Here is a 25,445-nt window from a genome sequence, read left to right as displayed (position 1 = left end):
AGTAGCCTTAGGTCAGATAGATGAAAATTTTCCTTATGCTATCTACTTTATCAGTAAGAATCTACCAAAGGCTGAACTAAACTACATAGTGACCGAAAAAGAGCTCCTAGTTGCTGTGCATTCATTGAACAAATTTGGGCATTATATTACAGGCTATCAAACATTTTTACATATTGACCATGCTGCAATCAAATATTTAATGAATAAACCGGAGTGAATGCTCGGATTATAAGATGGTTACTTTTATTACAGTAGTTTGATCTAACTATTGTTGATAAGTCTGGTAAGGAAAATTTTGTTGCATAATTTTTGTCCAGATTAAATTTTCCTACAGGTGAAGAGGGAATGGTTGATGATCATTTACCGGATGAGCACCTATTCGACATTTCAGTTCTCTCTCCATGGTTTGCTAATATAGCAAACTATTTGGTATCTGCACAGTTCCCACCAAACTTGTCCTCCAAAGAGAAAAGCAAGATAGTAAGGAAGAGCGCCCCCTTCACTTGGATTGGGGGAAATCTCTTCAAACTTGGCCCAGATCAAATCTTGAGAAGGTGTGTCAGGGAGGAGGAAGTCTTTGACATCCTTCTGACCTGTCATGATGGGCCTTGTGGAGGTCACTTTGCAGCAAAGAGGACATCATTCAAAGTGTTACAAGCAGGCTATTATTGGCCCACTCTTCATCAGGATGTGAAAAGATATACTAGTCAATGTGATTGGTGCCAAAGGATGGGAAGGCCTACTCCAAGAGATGAAATGCCTCTGCAACCTCAAGTGACTTTCGAGCCATTTGAAAAGTGGGGCATGGACTTCATTGGACCTATTGACCCTCCTTCCAAACAAAAACAATACATCATTATGTGCACTGACTATCTAACTAAGTGGGCTGAAACCAAGGCAATTAAGGCAGCAACAGAGGAGAAGGTAGCTGAGTTCCTAAGGGAGAATGTATTCTACAAATTTGGGTACCCTAGAGAGCCGGTCACTGACTAAGGCAACCAATTTACTTCCAACATGATTGAAGACTTGCTTAGTCAGCATAAGATCAAGCATAGAACCTCCACTCCCTATCATCCATAAGCTAATGGGCAGATAGACTAGTTGAGGCCACCTGGGCCTATAATACCACTTGGAAGACCACCACTGGATTCACACCCTATGAGTTGGTCTATGGGAAAAAGGCCCTATTGTCCATTGAATTTGAGTATAACACATTAAGGATGGCAACCTAACTATATCTAGCTCTCAGCAGTACACAAAAAGAGAGATTGCTCCAGTTGAATGGTTTAGATGAGTTCAAAATGCAGGCCCTCCTACATACAGAGGTAATTCAACTTCAGAGGAAGATCTGGCATTATAAGAACATCAAGGATAAGCAATTTAAAGAAGGTGAATGGGCTTTATTATATTATTCTAGATATAAAGAATTCAACGGAAAGTTAAGTACAAGTTGGCTAGGACCTTATGTTGTAAAAAGATGCCATGATAATGGTTCAGTACAAATTAGAACTATAGATTGAGAGGTCATTCCTTTACTTTTTAAGGGACACCGATTGAAATTTTACAAAATACCATTGTCAAAGCAAGCATTCATTGATGGTATCAATAAAACAGTGATGGTAGTGGAGCAAGTTTTAGTGCCTACCTCATCAAATCACTGAGAAAAAAACAAAAATAAGGACTAAGGTGAAAACCTCCATGAGGCACCTGAGTCCCAATATTGGGTTGAAAACCTCTTGGGGCGGACCAATGGTGTCAAAAAAAAAAAAAAGAGAGAGAAAAAAAGGAAAATAAAAATATCCCTATGTGAAAACCTCTTTTGAGGCGCCCAGGGAAAACAACTAGGATGAAAACCTCTCAGAGGCAACCTAGCTATTTTCAAAAAAAAAAAGGGAAAGAAGGAAAAAAGGAAAAAAATCATTAAAAATCCTATTTGCAGGTCAGCAAGGAGGATGATCAAAGAACAAGGGAGGATCAAAAAGGGACCTATTTCACTCACTTTTTTATTTTTCCACTCATTGTCATCCATCACTCCACCATTTATTTCATTTTTTTCACTCCTTTGCTTTAGTTTACAAGGGGACTGTGTTTTCTACAGGATACTCTGTAAACCTATAGGATCCCCTGAAAACCTACAGGATGATCTTGTAGGAATTACAGTGACCCAGAAATCCTACAAGAGGCGACCTTAGGGAAGAAAAATGACTTTCTATGTCAGTGAAATAATACCCCTACATCACCATCTCATTACCATACCTATGTCCACCTTCATCACCTTTGCATTCACCCTTGAAAAAATAAGTTTAAAAAAAAATCACAGTCTTCGAAAAAATATAAGGAAATAGAGGGCAGAAGGGAGCATCACTTGAGTATCTCTCATTCTACACACTCCTAGTCTCCCTCTCAAACCATGTCACGATCTTCAAAATCCCAGCATAGTGTATGATTAAGAGTTCCGAGGGAGAAGCAGCTATAGGACATCCTGTAGGAAATCTTGTAGTGGCCTATCCCACAAAATACAAATCATGAGAATAGTAAGCTTCCAGCATGATGATCCAAGAGCAGAAGAAGCTTCAAAGTAGCATCACCACCATCATCTTCAACAACAAGTACCTGCACAACAAAGGAATCAATAGAGATCATCAAAAAAAAAAGAGAGGAAAGAATAGCATGCAGCCAACACACAACAGGCACCTCTAGTCTTCAACATCTATAGCAAGGTATTAGCACCATAGGCAAGTAGCCTGCGCACTCTCTCATTTGCATAATGTAGTCAAAATATGTAAAGGTTACGAGTAACTTGGTTTATAAGAGAAAAGTGGCTAGTTAACTTGGCCACCTTTGTTCAGTCAACAAAGACAAAACAATTTGTCCTCTCACACATGGTAGCAATCAAGTCAAAAACATAAACGAGAAGGACAAAAGCAGTTAAGGCTATGTATGAATGAAGTGGGAGTTGATTACGAGGAGTGGGGAATGATGAGGTGGTAGTGGGCACCAATGGTCCAAAAATGGAAAATGTACCTCAGCTGTCAGCACACCACCTCACCCAACTTGACCATAAGAGGAAATAATTGTCGATCCCCATGATATCATGCATTCATTTCCTCGAGGATCTCTCTAACAATTCGATCTCATACCCGGGAAACCTACAGAAAGGAAAACTCCATCATTTTCCTACACAGGACTTCCTACAAGATTGAACAGGAAATCCTACAGGATTGCACACCAGATTCCTACAAGATATAAAGAGACAGTCTCCTGGATTGGTGGAGAGGAGTTTCAGAGGGGAAAACATTGGGGTTGGCCACAACAAACACTATGAAGAGGTAGGCTCTATAATTACTTCCCTTTTTCCAATTGAATTGAACAAGAAATCCTCTAGTTTGAGTGAATTTTGCAGCTATGTAAGGGAATTGTCCACACAGTAATTTTAGTTATTTACTGCTGCATTTAGAAATTGTATCAACCATCTCATTTCCTCAAACTTCAAAAACCAAGATGACAGGAGGGTTTAATAGAAGGTAGCCCATTAACACTATGAGAATCCAACAACACCCTCAGGTGCCAGAAATCTTCACAAGGCATAATTGGATGGGGTATTTTGAAAAATTAAGAGGGTTTGATGATGAAGTGGCCCAAGATTTTTCTCTCTTCCTCATTCCACTTACCAGAGTCCATGCCACTATTATGGTAAGAGGCCTCTTCATAGAGCTCACCCCTGAACTCATCAACAGAGTTACCACACTTCCCCTAGGAGTACCATGGAGGAAGGAAGAAAGGGGAGATAGCTAGATTGCCAAGAGGAAATTCTTTTTAGAAGGTGAGGAACCCATTGAGGATAAGAATGGAGTAAGGAGATCAATCCTACCATATCCCTAGAATTAGGTGAGCTACCAACTTATCAAATACATATCATGTGAGGGAAGGTATAGTGTGGTCTATAGCTATCAATTTAGGCTTCTTGAAGAGTTGAGGTTTGGAGCAGAAACACCTCCTCACCATAGGCTCATCATACCATACTTCCTTCTGAAATCACTTATAGACACAAGCATAAAGGTGCAAGAGGTAAATTCCAAAAAATTAGCCCATCATGGGCTAATTAGAATCATCATAGTAGATTCCCTCCAAAACCTCAGAATTCCAATCCAATGGTCAATTTTCAGAGATATGCAGAAAGAGGAGGACATCAAAGCTCCCAGCTATGATGTTAGTTCTACTGTCAGTGAAAAGGATGAGGAAGAGACTAAAGAAGAGGAAGAATAAGCAGAGTAGGATGAAGATGAGATAGATGAGGAGGAAGATGAAGAAGAAGAGGAGAAAGAGAAAGAGAATGATGAAGAAACAGAGGAAGATGTTAAGGAGGAAACTGATAAAGAAGATGAGGATCTACAAGGAGAAGAAGAAAGGAAAGACATAGGTGAAGAGAGAAATGGGAAAGAGGGGGAATATGACAAGGAGGAGTCACCTAGGGTGTCTCCAAAATCCATTGAGAGAGAGGAAGTAGCTTCCCTCACTACTCTTAGCACCCCTATCAAGCAAAAAGGCAAAAGACAAAGCCAGTCCCCCTTATTTTTTAGGACAAGGAAAATCACAAGAATAAGGCAGGGGAAACCCCAAACACCAACCAAAATTCCCATTTTGATTGAGGACTCACCTAAACAACAGGATAAAATTCCTTCTCCTAAGTCACCTATCACCTATGTGAGAAGGCCTATAACTAGATCCACCTCATCCAAGGGAAAAGCAATCCTACGGGACATACAACATGACCTACATGAAGCTAAAGCAGTCCTACATTATACTCTACTAAACCTACAAGAGACTAAAAAATTGGATAAGGAGGGAAGCCTATAGCAAGAAACTAAAGAAGATGACCCAGTGTTAAAGGAACCTAGCCCCCAATCTAACCTTGACTCCTACAACAGATTTATTGAAGGAGGAGGGTCATTCCACAAAAATTTGCTATTCCACTATTCTTTGAGCTTGAGAAGGAGAGATCCAGGACTCATCGATGGATGCAGATTGCCAAATCCAAGGGGGTGAAAGACGTTAGTCACATGGAGTAGAAGCTCAAAGAGATGGGTAGAAATCTAAGTAGCTTGAGAGACAGAGATGCCATAATGAAGAATTAGTTAGAGATAGAAAATGCATTGTTGAAAGGACAACTGTAAGAAAGAGAGAGTCAATTAGCATCCATGGTCAACCTCTCTTTGGAAGCAATGCAGTGCAAGATGCCAGCTAAGTCCTATGCCCTATACCTTAAGTAACAATGGTTGTAGTTCCAAATTAACACCCTCGCACAAAGGGGCACTATGTCATTTTAGGACTACAGGCAGTTCATTGATCTTTGTGATCATAGAACACTATAAGATAGGGCCAAGATGTCTAATTTTTATTTGCATAACATGGCCTTAACAAACGTGAATGTATGGGACCCTAATGCTAAGCTAGGAGGTTTACAGTTGATGGCTTTAGCATCATGGATGAACCATGAGGAAGAAAGGGCTACAGAAATGAAGAACATATTGGCAAGAGAACAAACAAAACCTCTTATGATTAGAGTTGAGCAGTCCAATCCAATGGCTCTCATCAGCACACATAATTTAATTGCAAATGATCCTCATCTTGTACCCAGTTATCTTGCTACCCAAGAGCAAGAAATTTCACATTTTGAGGACATGTTCAAGTTGTTAGGGGATGACAGCATACATTCTTGCCTGAGGAGATGGAACACATTTCCATACAATTTAAAGATAAGAGAGTACCACTCTCCTCAAATAATGAGAGAAGCACTGAACATGACACCCATGTACAAGCAATCTATACAAAGGCTCAAAGTCAATTGAATTGGCTTGATACTTAATCCACCACCACTCTTAGGAATACTAAAAGGAAGGAAGGAAGAAGAAGAAAAGAGGCATGGGGAGGAGGTGGTGATCTCCAGTATTGTAGCAATGATGCTGCAACTCCTGGAACTCCCTACTTTACTTTTATCAACCTGGTAGTTCGTAACAAACTTGGAAGCGACGGTGTTGTATGCACAAGTACTAGCACTTACTGTAAGCTGTCACTTAATCAGCTGGCACAAGTTTGCTAGGAGCTTAAGCCAACTTCTATGAGTTCTCTGAAGAATCTTTTAACTGTGATGGAAGGAAGCTAACTCAAAAGAGGTTATTCTATTTGTAGAAAGAAGATGAAAACTTAAAAGGAAACGCAAACCCTAGCAAACCCTAGTGTTACCCACTAACCCTACTTTTGCAAGAAAAAAGAAAGGAAACTACTGAAATGAATGCCATTGACTACTAAAAAGGAAAAATGCATGTATTTAAGCTACTTCTGAAGGAGAATGTGGAAAAATCATATTTTTGTACTTTTGAGAAATTTTATGCAGAATTATTATGCTTGTGTTCTAACTATTTGTGACTGTGTAGAGGTTTGGCGGCAAAGGGAGATGGAGTTGGCTTTTGCAGGAGGTTGGGAAGGTGTGGAGAGGACCTAAGGATTCCCTAGTACCCTTCTGGAGATTTCCATTGTGATTAGACTTCGAAAAATCGCTCGCATGAACTTCTACAGGAAGGCTACAGGGGATCTACAAGAAATTCTACATGAAGTTCTACAGGGGGAGGCCACAAAGTGGTTTTTGGAGGTTTGAAGGAGGAAAAATGGTGGAAAAAGGGAAATGAAGGCTGGATGGAGGTGTCAAAGGTTCTAGGACTCAGTGAAGGAAGTTCAAATATGAAAGAGATGGTTGGATTTGTTCAAAGGTTAAAGAAGCAATTTTGCACAAGGATGTAGAAGTTAGGGCAGTTTGGGAAAGTATGGCGAATGAGGGGAAGAAATCTTGAGAAATGGACTGGAGCAGGTTGGGTGATGGAAGAATTATAAGCTAGAGGGGTCTACAAGTGAGTTGCACGCTTATGTTTTAAAACTATCCCAAGCAATAATTAAAAAAAAGAACAGAGTTTTTCCTATTTTAACCTAATTCTGCCCTAAAAACCAGAAAAGTGTTGAACAGAACTTTATGGACAGGAAATTATGTAAGAAAGCCATGGAAATTGAACAAGAATAGATCTAAGCATGTAAATACAACTGATATTAACTTCTCCAACTCAAAATCTCTCACTAGCAATTGCATTGGAAAGCAAAAATAGTGTTTTGGTGGCAGCAAGAGTGCCTTGGTCTCAATTCATGGTCCCACAGAGGGAGAAAGGAGATCAAGGCCTGCTTGGTAGCTTTTTTGTGGATCTTCTTCTATTATTGTAGCGAACTATCTAATCAACCCAAAACTATGACAACTATTCTAATCATCAAAAACAACCTAAGTAACAAAGCAAGATTTAATCTAAACAACATAAATTATTTCATGAATGCAAGTAAAACACATATAAATACAAGAAGGAGGTGTTGGGCACTTGGGTTGGGCCCAACCCCAAGAGCTACAGCCCCCTTAGAAAGATCAGTGCTGGTTCAAGATTAGATTCATCTTCATTGATCAAAAAGATAATAGTCACATCACAAAATTGTCTACAGAAAGAGCTCGAAAATGAGCTAAATACAGAGCTGCACTAAAGTGCGAAAATAGACTATTCAATAGCTAAAATATAACTAAAAAAATTTAGGCCCTAAGCCTTCTTATTTATACAAATGGGTACTCCCAATAGTCCCCCTAAAATTAAGGAACTCGGCTTCCTAGAACTGAAGATAACAACAGTCCTACTTGACTTGCTTGGCTGCCCTATGGAATCATCAATGTCGCCGCTTGTGCTCCGAGTTTATGATGGAGAATTTGAGGTAAGGGTTCATAAATGAATGGGACACCCTCCTACAAATCCTCTCCCTTGTTCTTCCTTGAATTTGGCTACCAAATAACATTAAACCTTGATTTTGTCTCAAAATTGACCAAAAATCTGCATAAAGCACACATTAGACTTTTTGGCATAATAACTAACCCAATTCACTCTATTAGCATAAATATAATAAAAAACATGCAATAAACTAATGAGAATGGTGGATTAAGTTGAAATAAGAGGCAAAATGAGCCCATATAATTATTCATTTCTGGGGCTCATCATCACCCCTACTGAAGGTGTTGCTCATCCTCTGAGCAACTAATCTAACTCTTCATCCTTGATGGCTCTGATGGATTCCCTCACATCCCATGCTTCTAATGTGATATCCTCCTATTTATCATGGAATTATGCTTTTCTATCCACCTCCTCCCACCGTTGTCTTTCTTCTTCCTCTTTTTCCTCTTCTTTTGTCTTCTCTGCCTCTGTCTTTTTCTTCTTTGTTTCAGGTTCTTCTTTCTCTATTTTGGTCTTTTCCTCTTTTTCTGTTTCCTCCTCATATTCCCCTGCTATATTTCTAAAAGTCTCCCAGGCTATGAAGGTGTTCTTGGGAACTTGACCCAGTGGTTTTTCTTCTTTGCTCCAGGGGAGTCCAAGTGGAGGCTTGTAATCCTACTGATAAACTCAGATGTAAGTTCTATGGTTAGACCCCTGAAACTGATTGTGGCATGGGTTTTTGAATGAGGTTTTAAAGGCAATAAAAAATTTTATGTCACCTCCTCATCATATCCATGAATTCTCTCAAAGAAAAATATCCAGTTTTCCCTGGTGAAAAGGTCCACCACTTCTGGGTGCTCATGCACTTTGTTGGAGTTCAACGGCTCCTTTCTCATAAAACGTTCTGGCATGGTGTTTAGTGACCTTTGAAAATTCCCAGGTGAGGAAAAAGGAAACAACTTTCAAAACTGGAAACAGAGGAATAGCTTATGTTTGTCTTTCTGAAACTAGAGAGGGAATTTCTCATGTTCTTTTTTCACCACATCAATTTTGCAATTTCTCCCCTTTTTCAAACTGTTTTTAACCTAAATTTGATTCTCGGTTTTTGGAAAAAATCAATTTTTATTTATTTATTTATTTATTTACAAAATAGAGAATAAATAACACAGGGTTTTTTCTTCAGAGAGTAGACAGACTTGCAAATTCGGTTTTTTCACAGGTTGGTTTCTATGGTTGCATCCTTTTTTCTTTATAGTAGAATGTGAGGAAGAAGAAGACAGACTTTGAATGTAGAGAAGAAAATGGGGAGACTGTGTAGAACTCAGAAAAATACAGGCAGACTTTTAAGCTTCACTTCCTTTTTTCAACCCAATACTGTGTTTTTTAATCCACCACCTTATATAAATATATCATATGCAAAGTGGTTTCCTGAGCCTACCTCTTTTCAAGCTCGAAATTGACGTAAAATCCCAAATTTTCCTCTATGGAGCTACTCACTGGCCTTCCTGTAGAACTGTTACAGCTTCCTGTAGAATGCCGATAGCAAAAAATGATAGAGAACGATGCTTTTGAGTCTATGGAGGTGGTATAGAGCTTGTTTCAGCTGCAGGGACAATAATAAAATGGAAACAAAGGTGGTGAATGAGTTCGAGGCAGAGTAGTTATGTTTTCTGTGAAATATTTCCGTTGATGGTGAGCTGGCAAAAATGTGCGTTGGCATTATTTGGACTGTTGGTCCCTACTGTAGTGCCATCATGAGACTTTATGCTTTCTGCCTGTAATCACTTCCCATTATCTGCGCTGGAGTTCAAAACATCTGCCACTACCTATTTTTTAGATTTCCCGTGAGTTGACTAGACACATGTGCTGTATGATTTCCAGCTGAGCACTGTAGAACTAGACGAGGTGTTGTCTGAACTAGACAAGGGTGGGCAGTTAGCTGGCCACCAATCTCATTTAATCACAACCATCTCAATGTCCATGCAGTTTTCAAATTACATTCATGCAATAGAGGAACGGGTTTAGTCACTTACCTGGAAGTCGAATGCATTTGTTGTGAGGTGTTGTGGCCTTTCCTTCTGTTGCATGCCTTTGTTTCTGTGGATGCATGCTTGTTTGGTTGCTGATATGTGGCTATGCTTTGTGCAGGTTCCTTTCTGGCTAGATTTGATCTTCAGGAGTCTGCTTCAACCTTCATATTTGCACCCTCATGCTGTTGATGCTAGATTTTTGCAGGACAGTGATTTGTTTTGTCCATAGCTCCCAAACAGTAAACTGGATTGACTTGAAATTTTTTGAGCATGTTTCCATCATCATTATGCACCTGCCATAAAAAAAAATGTGGTCAATGGATGCACGGATTTCGAGAAAATATGAAAATGGCTAAAGGTGACGGAGGTCAATTTCTTGGAAACCGTGCACTGGAATTGGCTGAAATTGCTTGGGCAAGTTACTATCACCCATATACGTCTCCCCATGAAACACATTTTTAAATGGATGGACGGATATGGAGAAAATGAAAAAATGGCTGAAGTTGATGGTGGCTGATTTCTTGGAAATAGTGCACTGGAATTGGCTGAAATTGCTTGGGCATGTTGACATCATCCCTATACAACTCCCCATGAAACATTTTTTTAAATGGATGCACAGTTTTCAAGTTAGGGAAAAAACAAATTTCTGCTCTATGTATTTTTGTATCAGAGCATTCTGCAGTTTTCTGGACAGTAAGAAAAAATGAGCTTGGGCTGTAATGCAGACTTGGAAATGATGGAAGAGAGTTTTGAAGATTGCAGGGGGATTTATAAACCCTTTATGAAGCTTCCATGTTCCCAAAACTGCTTTTAAAATCCATTTCTAGCTCTCTGTAATTTCTACAGGAGCCTCCTGTAGAAAACACAGTTTTCAGAAAAGAAGCACAGTGAGGTGGAAAGAATGTCAAGAATGATGGAGAAGGGTGAGGGAAGGTAGGATAGGTGTTGTTATTGATTTTAGAGCTTTCTTGGCACCTGTTTCTGCTTCCTGAAGTTCTCCTGCAATCCTACAATACAACTGGAAATTCATTTTTCTTTTTCTTTTTCTCTTTTTTCTTTGGAAACAACTAGGGCACCTCAAGGAGGTTTTCACCCTAATTGCCTGCCCTGGGTGCCTCCAAGGGAGGTTTTCACCCAAGGATCTTATTCTCTTTTTCTTTTCTCTTCTTTCCAACCCATTGACCGCCTCATGGAGGTTTTCAATCAATGAGCCAATCTGAGGCGCCTCCGAGGAGGTTTTCACCTTAGATTTTTATTTTTCTCTTATTTTTCATTTTTTCATTTTTCTCTTTTTTTTTTCTCTACCCTACCCTACTTGAAAAACAAAATCATTTTCAAGTATAAGAATACTTCCAATGGAGCCATGTGCACATCGAGATGAGAGACAAAATGATGTGGAGGCTTGAAATGCATGCTTTGACAGGTATCCGGATTTCAGAGACCAAATGATTTGACTTTGAAGGGATCAAGCATAGTTGAGGAAGAGAGTGATGTTGCACCTTAGTGACCGTCTGGAACCATATCTCAATATAGTTGTGATGTCCTTGGCCTTTTTGTTGATCTGGATCATTCTTCATGTCTTCTTCTACCATGACCTTCATATCTTCCTCTTTTTGTTGATTCTTCTCTTGAATACATGGAGGATTTGATGGTAACCATGAGGGAGCTCTCTCGATCTCTGATTTTATTGTCTTCTCTTTATCAAGTGCAGCCAATGGTTCTTTGACCTTCTCTTTTGCATCTTCTTCTGCTAGATGTGGTCCTTCAATGATATCAATATAATCTCTTTTTTGCAATACTCTTCCTGAGCTATGGTGAATATCATTGAGCTCAAGAGGAGTTGTTTGGAAGTGTTGTACCTCAGCTTTGCAATTGGGTTGAGCTACTTCGATGTGCGAGTTTGGAAATTGTGGTTCCCCACTATATACTTGTTGGATCTGTCTATTATTCGGGTTCATGTTCAGTTGAGCAGGTAATTGGGGTTTCCTTGGTGGAGTAGGAGGTAATGGTTATGGTTGAGCAGGTGGTGGAGGCAAAGGAGTGGGAGGAGAGTTGTACTAGGGCCTCCACCCCTGATGAGGTGCATTCCACTGAGGTTGTGGCTGAGCATAGGGGTGAAATGGATGAGTAGCTAGTTGAGCATGATATTGAGGAGGATATGACCAAGGAGGGGGTGTGGACCAGGAAGGATGAGCAAGGGGACCCCAAGAAGGTATGAATGTGACTTGATTGGGGTTGTAATAGGTCTGGGATGTCCCTTGCATTCCTTGTTGGTAAGGTCTAGGTCCATGTGGCCTCCTTTGGTTCATGAAATAGAGTGGTTCAGTGGCTCCTTCAGCCCCTTGGTACATAGCTTTAAATCCAGGTAAGGAAGGGCACTAATTTGTAGGATGGTCTTCTCCACAGACAAAACACACTTCTACGGAGTGCAATGGACATTCGTTCTTAGGATGCTTTCTAGTGCACCTGGGACAAAAAATGGCCAAAGCCCTCTCTGCTTCCTCTTGTATTCTTTTGATATGCATGGCAAGAATCTTCCTCATCTCACTTTTGAAATCTTCCAGCAAATTTTCACATTCACCTCTAAGAGATGAGTTGGGAGAAAAGGTATTGCTCCCAACATTTCTGTTTTCATCCATGGGCTCCAAAGGAATGTTTTCTTCTTCTACTACTACTATAGGTTCGTCAAATATGTCTAGCTATTACCTAAGGATGTTTCTTGATTGCAGCCACCGAAGAAGAGAGAAGGTTGGTCGTGTGCAGCAGTGGGGGTGTTGGGAAAACATTTTTCTGGATTAGCTCTACTCCTATGAGGCATGAAAGGAAGTCTTTTTGGTTGGTTTGTGTTTTTTTTTTTCTGCTCGTACCTGCAAAACTGAAATGGATTAAACAACAAATTGCAACTAACTGAAATGAACTTGCTGAAATGAAATTGTAGAATTGAAATAAAAGCAAGGAAATGACTAATTTACTTTGCTGGAATGGAAATTGCAGAATTGAAATGAAAGCAGGAAATGACTAATTTACACTTGCTAGAATGGAAATTGCAGAATTTGAAATGAAAGCAGGAAATGTCTAATCTACGCTTGCTGAAATGAAAATTGCAGAATTTGAAATGAAACTAGGAAATGTCTAATCTACACTTGCTGAAATGAAAATTGCAGAATTTGAAATGAAAGTAGGAAATCTCTAATCTACGCTTGACGAAATGAAAATTGCAGAATTTGAAATGAAATAAACTATTTAGCAGAATGTTGCAGTAGAAAGTAGAAGAAAGCAGTAATCACAAGATACTCTGACACTTCCCCGGCAATGGCGCCAAAAAGATGGTGAGCTCCAGTATTGCAGTAATGATGCTACAACTCCTAGGACTCCCTAATTTACTTTTATCAACCTGGTAGTTCGTAACAAACTTGGAAGTGACGGTGCTATATGCACAAGTACTAGCTCTTACTGCAGGCTGTCACTTGATCAGCTAGCACAAGTTCGCTAGGAGCTTAAGCCAACTTATATGAGTTCTCTGAAGAAGCTTTTAACTGTGATGGAAGGAAGCTAACTCAAAAGAGGTTATTCTATTTGTAGAAATAAGATGAAAACTTAAAAGGAAAATCAAACCATAGCAAACCCTAGTGTTACCCTCTAACCCTACTTTTTCAAGAAAAAGAAAGGAAACTACTAAAATGAATGCCATTGACTACTGAAAAGGAAAAATGCATGTATTTAAGATACTTCTAAAGGAGAATGTGGAAAAATCATCTTTTTTTACTTTTGAGCAATTTTATGTAGAATTATTATGCTTGTGTTCTAACTATTTGTGACTGTGCAGAGGTTCGGCGACAAAGGGAGATGGATTTGGCTTTTGCAACAGGTTGGGAAGGTGTGGAGAGGACCTAAGGAGTCCCTAGCACCCTTCTGGAGATTTCTATTACGATTAGGCTTCAAAAAATTGCTCGCATGAACTTCTACACGAAGGTTGCAGGGGATCTACAGGAAATTCGACAGGAAGTTCTACAAGGGGAGGCCGAAAGTGGTTTTTAGAGGTTTGAAGGAGGAAAAACAGTGGAAAAAGGGAAAGGAAGGCTGGATGGAGGTGTCAAAGGGTCTAGGACTCGGTGAATGAAGTTCAAACATGAAAGAGATGGTTGGATTTGTTCAAAGGTCAAAGAAGCAATTTTGCACAAGGATGTAGAAGTTAGGGCAGTTTGGGAAAGTATGGCAAATGAGTGGAGGAAATATTGAGAAATGGACTGGAGTAGGTTGGGTGATGGAAGAATGATAAGCTGGAAGGGTCTACAAGTGAGCTACACAATTACGTTTCAAAGTTGTCCCAAGCAATAACTAAAAAAAACAGAGTTTTTCCTATTTTAACCTAATTCTGCCCTAAAAACCAGAAAAGTGTTGAACATAACTTTATGGATAGGAAATTATGCAAGAAAACCATGGAAATTGAACAAGAACAGATCTAAGCATGTAAATACAACTGATATTAACTTCTCCAACTCAAAATCTCTCACTAACAATTGCATTGGAAAGCAAAAACAGTGTTTTGGTGGCAACAAGAGTGCCTTGGTCTGAATTCATGGTCCCACAAAGGGAGAAAGGAGATCAAGGCCTACTTGGTAGCCTTTTTGTGGATCTTCTTCTATTATTGGAGCAAACTATCTAATCAACCCGAAACTAGGACAACTATTCTAATCATCAAAAACAACCTAAGTAACAAAGCAAGATTTAATCTAAACAACAGAAATTATTTCAGGAATGCATGTAAAACACATATAAATACAAGAAGGAGGTGTTGGGTACTTGGGTTGGGCCCAACCCCAAGACCTACAGCCCCCTTAGAAATATCAATGCTCGTTCAAGACTGGATTCATCTTCATTGATCAAAAGATAATAGTCACATCACAAAATTGTGTACAGAAAGAGCTCGAAAATGAGTTGAATATAGAGCTGCACTAAAGTGCGAAAATAAACTGTTCAATAGCTAAAATATAACTAAAAAGACTGAGGCGCTAAGCCTTCTTATTTATACAAATGGGGACTCCCAACAGTCCTCCTAAAATTAAGGAACTTGGCTTCCTAGAACTGAAGATAACAACAGTCCTACTTGACTTGCTCGGCTGCCCCTTGGAATCATCAATGTGGCTGCTTGTGCTCTAAGTTTCTGATGGAGAATTCGAGGTAAGGGTTCATAAATGAAGGGGACACCCTCCTACAAATCCTCTCCCTTGTTCTTCCTCGAATTTGGTTGCCAAATGCCCATTAAACCTTTGATTTTGTCTCAAAATTGACCAAAAACATGCATAAAGCACACATTAGACCTTTTGGCATAATGACTAACCCAATTCACTCTATTAGCATAAATATAATCAAAAACATGCAATAAACTAATGAGAATTGTGGATTAAGTCAAAATAAAAGGCAAAATGAGCCCATATAATTACTTGTTTCTAGGGCTCATCAAGAGGTAGAAAAGAAACCAGGTTTCTATGAACAAGAAGAGGAAACCACAATAGAGGCATGGGATGTCAGGAAGGCCACTAGAGCTATGAAGGATGATATGTTAATGAAAAAGGTATTATAAACTATGTGTAGATTTTCTTATGTTACGTAGTGCAACGGATCGAAAAGATTGTGAATAACATAAACACATAAACAACTTGAAAACACATCAACACAACAAAATTTAATAAAGGAGTTCACCAGACTTTCTAGCTACGTCTCCTGGTCCTTTCGCTTCCAGTGCTAACCTCTTTATTTTGTCTTCAAATTGCTATTACAGGTATGAGCTCGAAAATAGAGCCTCAAATAAGTAAATGGACATCACCACTGTGTTCAACTCGAGATTTCGAGTCAAATGAGTATAAACTCAACCATATTTGGCCGTTGTGACCTCTAGACCCTTTGGAATGGTCCAAAACCACCTTTGTCCCTACAAAACCACCCTCTGTTTGGCAAATACCGCCTCGGCCTACATAAAACCACCTCGGACTGCACGCTGGTGGTAGGGTGGGTTCAGCTCCTGCAATGGTTTATTAAAAAATTGGTGGCTTTGTTAACCAAGTCCCACCCTTCGGCATGTTGGTTCTGTTTCGGAGATATGATATTGATATACCATATTTGTTGCAATCTACGCTGAATGTGGGATAATTTGATAGCATAAAATCAAAGGAACGATGGTCGTGGGGTTGACCCCGACCCTCCGGCCTTTTTCCGGGGGAGATCCTGACACCAAAATAAATACAAGTTTATCATATCCATTACCAAGTCCCCTCTGATCCAACGGCTATCACGTCACCCGTTCGCCAACTATCTTGGCCAATTTCCACCGTTGATCAATCCCATGTGATCTAACGGCTATCACAAAATCTCACGTGAATTCTTGCACGATCGATATTAGATCGAGAGCACACGAGAAAAGTGGTTTTCTCGTGCTACATGTCACCCGCTAAGGTTAATCGCATGAAATTGAGGAATAGTGTTTACCATTTTATAAGCACGCGAGATACTGCTTACCACTTACGAATACTACTCCTCTATTATGCTAACACATCACTTAATATGATCTCTTTATTTCTTAAATTTATTTTGCGGGACTTAATCATAGTCGTCTATCTCCCTCACTCTCGTTTGTTGATCAATTGATCCAACGACTGTGCTTCGCTGCTCTGATACCACTTTCATCTGCATTTGAAGGCTTTGATCCAGAGGCAAAAATGAATCCATTTTGGATCACTTCTCCCCACTGGAAGCTTTTGGTCCACCAAAAGTTGGTTTTAGCTATCTAAGTAAGGATAAATTTCCCTCACTTTTCCAATATCTATCCATCGTGCTTTACTTGGATTTTTACCTTTGAGTCCAACTCGAAGATACTCAACATTTCCCTCTCGTGAAGTCCTTATCTTCCTGTCAAGAACAGTTTCCACCTATAGCTCATTGAGATAATCGAGCAAAATATCTTCAATGGAAGGTAGCTGACCTTGCTCTTTGGGATCTTCAATAAATGAGGGCTCATACAATCATAAGTTTTCAACATTTACAACAGAATGGATTTGCATGTAAGTTGGTAGATCTAGGCGGAAAGCATTTTCACCAATTTTGTCAAGTATTTTGAAAGGACCATATCTAATTGGTTTCAACTTTTTACCTTCCCCTTGCAGTCTTTCTTCGCTGATGTACAACCAAAATTGATCACCAAATTGATAACTATGCTCAACTCGATGCTTGTCATGTCGTGCCTTATACTTTTCTTGGATTCTTTCTAGATGTTTCTGTACTACCTAGTGAATTTCTTGGATTTGTTCAATGAGCTTGGTTTCTTTGTCCACATCAGAGTGTCCATCAATTGCGATGTCTTTACCAAAGACAAAATCCAAGGGAAACTTTGGTATAAAACCAAAACAAGTCTCAAAAGGAGATCTCTGAGTAGAAATATGTTTTGCATGGTTGATACAATATCCTCGATGCAACTGTATCACTATCCTGTTGACCACTTCTGTCTAACCATCTGTTTGTGGATGAAATGTCGTGCTCTTATTAAAAGCTGTGTCCATTGACTCCCATAGACTTGACCAAAATTTCCCGACAAATCGAGAATCTGGATTGGATACAGTACAAGTGGGTAAGCCAAAATGAAACCATACATTTTGAAAGAACAACTTTGCAGTTTGTTCAACTGTAACCTGTTTATTACATGGTGTCAAAATACACATCTTGCTTAACCTATCCACAACTACATACAAATAATCATGACCCTTTCTAGACTTTGGCAATCCCCCAACAAAATCCATGGAAACACTTTCCCAAGGACGAGAAGGAATTGGAAGTGGAGTATACAAGCCTAATTTTCTATTACTTGGCTTGCTTGTAGCACACATAGTACATCCTTTAATATATCTAGAAATTGTCTCATTCATTTGTGGCCAATAACAAAATCTTTGTAATTGTGCAATTATTTTACTTACCCCAAAATGACCTGATATGAGAGAAGTATGTTCTTCTTGAATTATATTAACTCTTTTAGTTTGTGGAATGCATAACTTTCCCAAATGGTCTAAGAGTTTGTCCTTTATGTAATAATCCAATTCTTCTATCTGCTTTCCATGACTTAAAGCTGCATATACGTCCTTAAAATCTGTGTCTTGAGCATATTGTTCAATATAAGTTTCATGAATTACCGAATTATGCTTAAGTATTGTGGATGCATTTATAATTGGTCTTGATAACATGTCTGCAACCTTATTATGTATGCCCCTATTATATTTGATAACAATATGAAATTGTTGTAGAAACCCATCCACCTGTAATGTCGTGATTGTTGCAATTTAGTTTGTGAGTGTAAGTATTGTAGTGGTTGATTATCTGTATGTATGATTGTTTCTTTACCCATTATGTAATGTTTCCACTTTTTAACACTTTGAACTAATGCATATAATTCCTTATCATATGTAGGATAGTTAACTACTGTTGATGTGAATGTCTCAGAATGAAAGAATATAGGCTTTCTTTGCTGCATCAACATTGCCCCCAGGGCATATTCACTTGCATCTGTCTCGATCTCAAATGGACGCTGAAGATCTGGAAGTGCTAGTATTGACGTTGTACTGATTCTTTCTTTCAATGTGTCGAAGGCTTTCTGTTGTTTTCCTCCCCACTGAAACACATGTTTCACACTAGTCAAAGCATGTAAAGTAGCTACAATCAAAGAAAAGTTAGCAATAAACTTTCTCCAATATTGCGCTGCCCCTAAAAAACTTCTAACTTATGTAGTAGTTTTGGGCTTAGGCCAATTTACAATGACTTCGACCTTAGAGGGATCTATCTTCAATTCACCACCCCCTACAATATAACCCAAATAATTCAAAGATATTCTGCCAAATTCACATTTTGACAGTTTTACATAGAGATTTTCTCTTTACAAAATATCTAAAATCTGCGTTACATGCTTTACATGTTCATCCCATGTTCTACTAAAAACAAGAATATCATCTAAATAAACTATTACAAAATCATTAATGAATGGTCTAAATACACCATTCATGACTCGCATGAATGTAGCTAACACGTTAGTTAAGCAAAAAGGCATAACCATCCATTTATAGAGTTCTTACTTCATTTTGAAAGTAGTCTTCCATACATCCTATTCTGCAACTCTAATCTAATGGTAGCTGCTTCGCAAGTCCAATTTAGAGAAGTAAAGTGCATCTTTTAACTGATCTAACAAATCATCAATACGAGGAAGAGGATAACGATTCTTTATTTTGATTTTATTTAATGCTCTAAAATCAATGCACATTCTCCACGAACCATCTTTCTTTCACACTAACACATTAGGTGATCTGCACGGTGATGTTCTTGGTCAAATAAACCCTTGATCAAGCAACTCATGTACCTGCTTCTTTATCTCTACATTCTCTAGAGATGATAACCTGTACATTCCAATGTTAGGTAGTGGAGCATCTTGCTACAAATAAATATGATGTTCTATCTCTCACTTGGGTGGAAGCCCTTTAGGCTCTTGAAATAGAATATCAAAATCAGAAACAACTTTAACTAGATATGCTTTCTATTTAGGATTACAGCCTTGGAAAGCATTGAATTTATCAATATCCTTTGCTTTTACAATCATAAGTAAAGATTGTTTACTTGAATTTACAATTCTATTCATCTGTCCTAAATTTATGAGAGAGAAATTATCTTTTAGTTTATGAGCCCTTACAATATATTCAATTCCATCCTTAGTGAGTTGATACTTATGTTCAGTTCGATAGAAGATAGCATTTCTATCGTACGAGTATGGACTTCCTAATACAATTCCACATATATCCGATGGGACTATGTCTAACTCAACCTCTTCTACAAACTTTCACCCAATAGGAAAACGAAGTTTACATCGTTTCGTAACTTGTAGATTAGTTTTATCACACACCCAACCTAATGGATATGGCTTTTTATGAGGTTTTGTTTGTAGACCCAACTTCTTTACAATTGCTTCATAAATCAAATTAACTTGTGACCCACTATCAAATAATGTATCAATTTTAGTATGCTTGGAAATGACTCTAATATGAAATAGCTCATTTCTTTTCCTCTCATCATTATCATTATCAACAAAATGTGAAGAAGTACTTGTAGATGCTTTAGAATCTTTTCCTTTTATACCTGTAGCTATAACCGTTGTCTTGTCACCTAAATCTGATCCCAAGTCCTTTTGAATAGCAGCATCATTCTTTCACTCTTTACTCCCAAACTTCTTAGGCTTCAATTCTAGATGCAATGACCAACAGTGTGCCTCATCGTGTCCTTCATTCTTCCAATGAGTGCATGAAGGTTTATCCTTCTTCACAGTGTTTTTTTCTTATCCTTCCATTTAAGTTTATTTTTGCCTTTATTCTTACTTTCAATAGGTTTGGATGATTTCCAAACATCTTGGGTTACATTTTTGCCTCTAGCTTCTAGATGAGTTGCTTGAACTGATACATCATCTAAGCTAGTTGGATTAAACATAAGTATGGTATGCCTCAAATAACTATGAAAACCACCTATGTATTTCAACAATGTCTCTAGTGAGTCCAATGATATGCCTAATGTTAAAGCTCTCTTATGGAATTCCTGAGTATAACTTTGAACACTTTGACCTTTTAATTGACGTAGTGTTTGCCAACTCATCATTGCTTGTTGCATATAAGCCAAAGGATAAAATTTCTTTTTAATAGCAGAAACAAATTCATTCCAAGTTGAAATGATTTTACCATGCTTTTGGAGATCTTTTTGTGTCTTGCCTTCCCACCATACAAGTGTGGTTCCGCCAAGTCGAAGGCTAGCAAGCTGGATCTTCTTTCTTTCTAAAACAACTTTCTGCACCCTGCAATATACTTCAGTTTGTCTTATCCAATTATCAAGATTTTTAGTGTTAATTTCTCCATCATAAATTGGCAAATCAAAATTTACATCTAATTTGATCAAAGAGGATTTCTTCTTCTTCTTCTTAGAAGGACTAGATTTATGAGAAGAAGAGGATGATGATGATGATGATGGTGATGATGGAGGAGATGGTGGAGGAAGCATTCCTCCATTTCCCTTATCTTCTTGATGTTTAGGTGATGAAGTGTCGTTATCTTTGTTCTTCTTAAACTCGCGATACATCTCTTCCACCATTGCACACATTGTCATGAAACTATCCAAGAATTGAGATTCTGACCCAAGTGGAATTTCATCTGCCATCCTTCTTTGTGAAAAGACCCTTCCAATCTCTGGATTCACCTCAATAAGTTCACCTTCACCTCATCCGAGCCTCAACCTGGTAAGCATTCAAATCTCCACACAAACTTGTCAAACCTTAAAAACCTTGACACTCTGATACCACTTGATCCGTTAATGAAAATGGTATTATAGACTATGTATGAATTTGCTTATGTTACTTAGTGCAATGGATCGAAAAGATTGCGAATAACATAAACACATAAAAAACTTGAAAACACATTCAAACACATCAACAACCAGATTTTATAAAGGAATTTAGTAGACTTTCTGGCTACATCTCCTGGTCCTTTCACTTCCAGTGCTGATCTCTTTATTTTGTCTTCAAATTGCTATTATAGGTATGAGCTTGAAAACAGAGCCTCAAATAAGTAAATGGGCATCACCACTGCGTTCAACTCGAGATTTCGAGTCAAACGAGTATAAACTCGACCATATTTGTCCACTGTGACCTCCAGACCCCTTGGAATGGTCCAAAACCACCTTTGTCCCTGCAAAACCACCCTCTGTTTGGCAAAAACCACCTCGGCTTGCATATAACCACCTAAGACTATGCACTGGTGGTAGGACGGGTTCGGAACCTGCAATGATTTATTAAAAAATTGGTGGCTTGGTTAACCAAGTCCCACCCTTTGGCATGTTGGTTCTATTTTGGTGATATGGTATTGATATACCATATGTAGTTGCAATCTACGGTGAATGTGGTATAATGTGATAACATAAAATGAAAGGACCAATGGTCATGGGGTTCACCCCGACCGTCTGGCCTTTTTCTAGTGGAGATCGTGACACCAAAATAAATACAAGTTTATAACATCCATTACCAAGTCCCGTCTGATCCAACGACTATCACGTCAATTGTTCGCCAACTATCTTGGCCGATCTCCACCGTCAATCAATCCTGCGTGATCCAATGGCTATTGTGCAATCTCGTGTGAATTCTTGCATGATCGATATCAAATCGAGAGCGCATGAGAAAAGTGGTTTTCTCGTGCTATGTGTCGCCCGCTAAGGTTAATCACGTGAAATTGAGGAATATTGTTTACCATTTTATAAGCGTGCGAGATACTGCTTACCGCTTACGAATACTACTCCTCTGTTCTGCTAACACGTGGCTTAATATGATCTCTTCATTTCTTAACTTTATTTTGTGCGACTTAATCCTAGCCATCTATCTCCCTCACTCTCGTTCATTGATCTGACTGATCCAACAACTATGCTTCACTACTCTGATACCACTTTCATCTGCATTTGAATACTTTGATCTGGAGGCAAAACTGAATCCATTTTGGATCAAAGGATATGGATATTGATTGAGTTTCTCAGAGGATGAGAAACACTTTCAGTAGGGGGGTGATGATGAGCCTCATCATTGGGTAATTATATGGACCTTAATTCACCTCCTAGCTTAGTCAAACCAACTTTTCTCACAACTTATTACATGTTTTTTATTATATTTTGTTTATGAGACAAGTTAGAGTGGAATATTATGCCTAGTGGACTAATATGCATTGAATGCATGTTTGAAGGAGAAAATCAAGGAACTTTGGCAAAGATTAAGGTTGAAACTCAAATGGAACAAGGGAGAGGGATTGTAGGAGGTAAATCCTCCTCATTTAATTCTCCCCCATTCGAATATTCCTCCATTTATCACACCAGGTTGGAGTGTAAGCAGCCAAGTCATGAGGATTAGAAGGTAGACGAGCAAGTGAGAGACAAAGAGCTAGTTTATCTCAAGTTTGGGAGTCGAGCCTCCCTAATTTTAAGGAAGTCATCGGGGACTTCAGTTGTATTAGTAGAGAGGCCTAGAGCATCATTAGGATTCAAATTTTTGTTGTAAAACTCTAAGTTATTTTCGAGCTCCAGACTTGTGGAATATTTTGATGTAAATTTCTGATTTGGTAATAAGAATGAGTTTTGTTTTGAGCTAGCACTAAGTTAACTCAGAGGGTTGAAGCTCTTGGGTTAGGGTCCAACCCTAGCAACCAAGGCTCCTCTTTTTTGTATCTGTATGTTTAAACTTATTTATATAGATTCATTGTTAATTTGTCTTTAGAGGTATTTTCATTGCAAGTAGTGTAGATTGGATTAGTTGTTTATTGGTTTGCTTCCATTTGTGCCTTAATTCAGTAGCAGGGGTAGCAGGGATAAAAGAAGCACCACAAGGTTGTCAGCAGGTGTCCTGGCCTCACTTCTTCCCTATGGGATCATGATTTGAGGAAGGGACCCTTATGCAACCCCAACAACACATATTTCTATTTCTTTCATAACCTTTAGAGGTTACAATATTTAAGCTAGCATTTGATCAGTTTTGCAAAGTAGGAATTCATTGTCATATCTTCTATCTTCATTCTTGCAGTAGATCTCATCCACAATTCCATTTCTTTCAGCAACGTTCCTCATGCATAAGGTAGACAGTTAGTCATTAATTCTTCTTTTCTAGCTTATGAGAATGCTTCTTGTTTACATAGATTTTTGGAAATTACAAATGTTTGATGCAGAGAAGGTGCTTTAGGAGTAGACAAAGAACTCTTTGCAAGCAACCACTTTCAACTTCATCTACCATAATCATTCCTTGCTTTCACCATTGCCTTCACTAATTTCAGCATTTTACATAGAGATTCTACCAAGCACATTGAGAAAATCCAGCCATCTCCTAACCTTGTTGTTGACCTCTGAGTGATCCTAGGCCTTTTCTCACTCCATTCCACCCATAAACCACCTTCCCTAAGCCTTCCATCACCTCCAACGCCTCTTGTTTTTCTCTCGCCCGTATCCTATATAAATACAAGGAATCCTGTAGGTTTCTAGTACATCCTGTAGGTTTTCCTGTAGTGGCCTCTTTTGAGGCTGAATTGAGGGAAAACCTTTAGGAAGCCACAAAAGGTCACCCAAGGGTCTCCCACACCATCCAACCATCTCCTAACCCTTCTAGCCATCCTCCAACCACCTGCCACATCACCAAAAGAAATTAGTTTGCATACTTGATTTTGCATGAAAAGAACAAAAAGACAAAAACATATTTATTTCAGTCCCTTTACTTGCACAATAGTGATTTTTGATGCTTTTAACATGCATACTTAAACAATAGCATTTGGTTCATGTTAATTTAGAATTATTACAAAGCATAGTTTCATAGCAGTTAATTAGGAAATGGTGTGATTTAGCATTGAATTTCAGTCTTTTTCATTATTGCAGTAGATTAGCTCTCTCTTAAAGTAGATTCCCCTTTCTTCCATCAAGAAACCAAGCTTCTTCTGAACCCATAGAAGTCTGGCTTGAAAACCCTAGTGGTCTCTCACTAGCTAAACAATGAAAAAAGGCAGAACCATCACTATTACTTGTGTATACAGCACTATCACCTCCAAGTTTGTACGAACACCAGGTTGATAAAGTAAAGTTGGTAGCCCAGGAGTTGCAGCATTCTTGCTGCAATACTAGCGCTCATCAGATGGCAATGTTGGTTTTGTGTGTAGCAGATGTGGTGTTTTATGAAGGGTTTTGGCTTCATGTTGGATGTGGGGTTTTGTTGGGGGCAGTGTGGATTCAGAGTGGATGGATTGGGCACAATTTGGCTCACTGTGGGCTTATAGGTCATAAGAAAACAGATAGGATTATTCAGTTACTGGCTAGAAATTGCATGTCTGGGATTAGTATTGCGTGGTGGAAGAGAAATCATAATGCCCATCATATTGCATGCAATAGTTTGGATTTTGATCTGGATCTTCAGTATGTGCCCTTGTTTGCAGTGTCTTCTGGGTATTTTGGTTCTTTGTATTCTTATTTCTATGAGAGGAAAATGAATTTTGATGGCCTGGCTAGGTTTTTCGTGAGTTACCAACATTGGACCTTTTATCTTGTCATGGCGGTTGTGAGGGTCAATTTGTTTGGGCAGTTGATTGCTTTGCTTTTGTCTAAGAAGAGAGTTCCAAACAAGGGTATGGAGCTCGCATGCATTGTTTTGTTCTGGATTTGGTTTCCACTTTTGGTTTCCTGCTTTCCTACTTGGGCTAAGAGGACAACGTTTGTGCTGTCTAGATTTTTTGTGACTAGGATCTAGCATGTCCAGTTATGTTCAAATCATTTCTCTGGTAGTTTGTATATTGGAAATACTTGTAGTAATACATGGTTTCAATCCCAAACAAGTGGGACAATTGACATCTTATGTTCTTCTTCGATTGAGTGGTTTCATGGAAGTTTGCAGCATCAGATTGAACATCATCTATTCCCAAGGTTTCCGAGGCACAATTTGTGATCCAGGTGTGTTACCAGGAAAAGTGTCTATTTAGAACTGCTCCATCCCACTAAGGTGTGACAGCTGCCTTAGAAACAAACAGATAAAAACTACTTTTGTATTTCCTTTATGAAC

General features: G+C 38.7%; 2 pseudogenes; both read left to right on the top strand.

Moving 5' to 3' along the window:
- The window catches only part of LOC149211937 (large ribosomal subunit protein uL3-like), a 103,202-nt pseudogene that overhangs the window by 12,863 nt on the left and 64,894 nt on the right, over positions 1–25,445 (top strand).
- The window catches only part of LOC149211938 (acyl-lipid (9-3)-desaturase-like), a 65,794-nt pseudogene that overhangs the window by 11,782 nt on the left and 28,567 nt on the right, over positions 1–25,445 (top strand).

Source organism: Pinus tabuliformis, chromosome 1_1 (assembly GCF_031772625.1).
Source record: "Pinus tabuliformis cultivar Carrire ecotype Pingquan chromosome 1_1, CPIR1, whole genome shotgun sequence".
Classification (NCBI taxonomy): domain Eukaryota; kingdom Viridiplantae; phylum Streptophyta; class Pinopsida; order Pinales; family Pinaceae; genus Pinus; species Pinus tabuliformis.
This window is presented reverse-complemented; position numbering and strand designations above follow the sequence as displayed.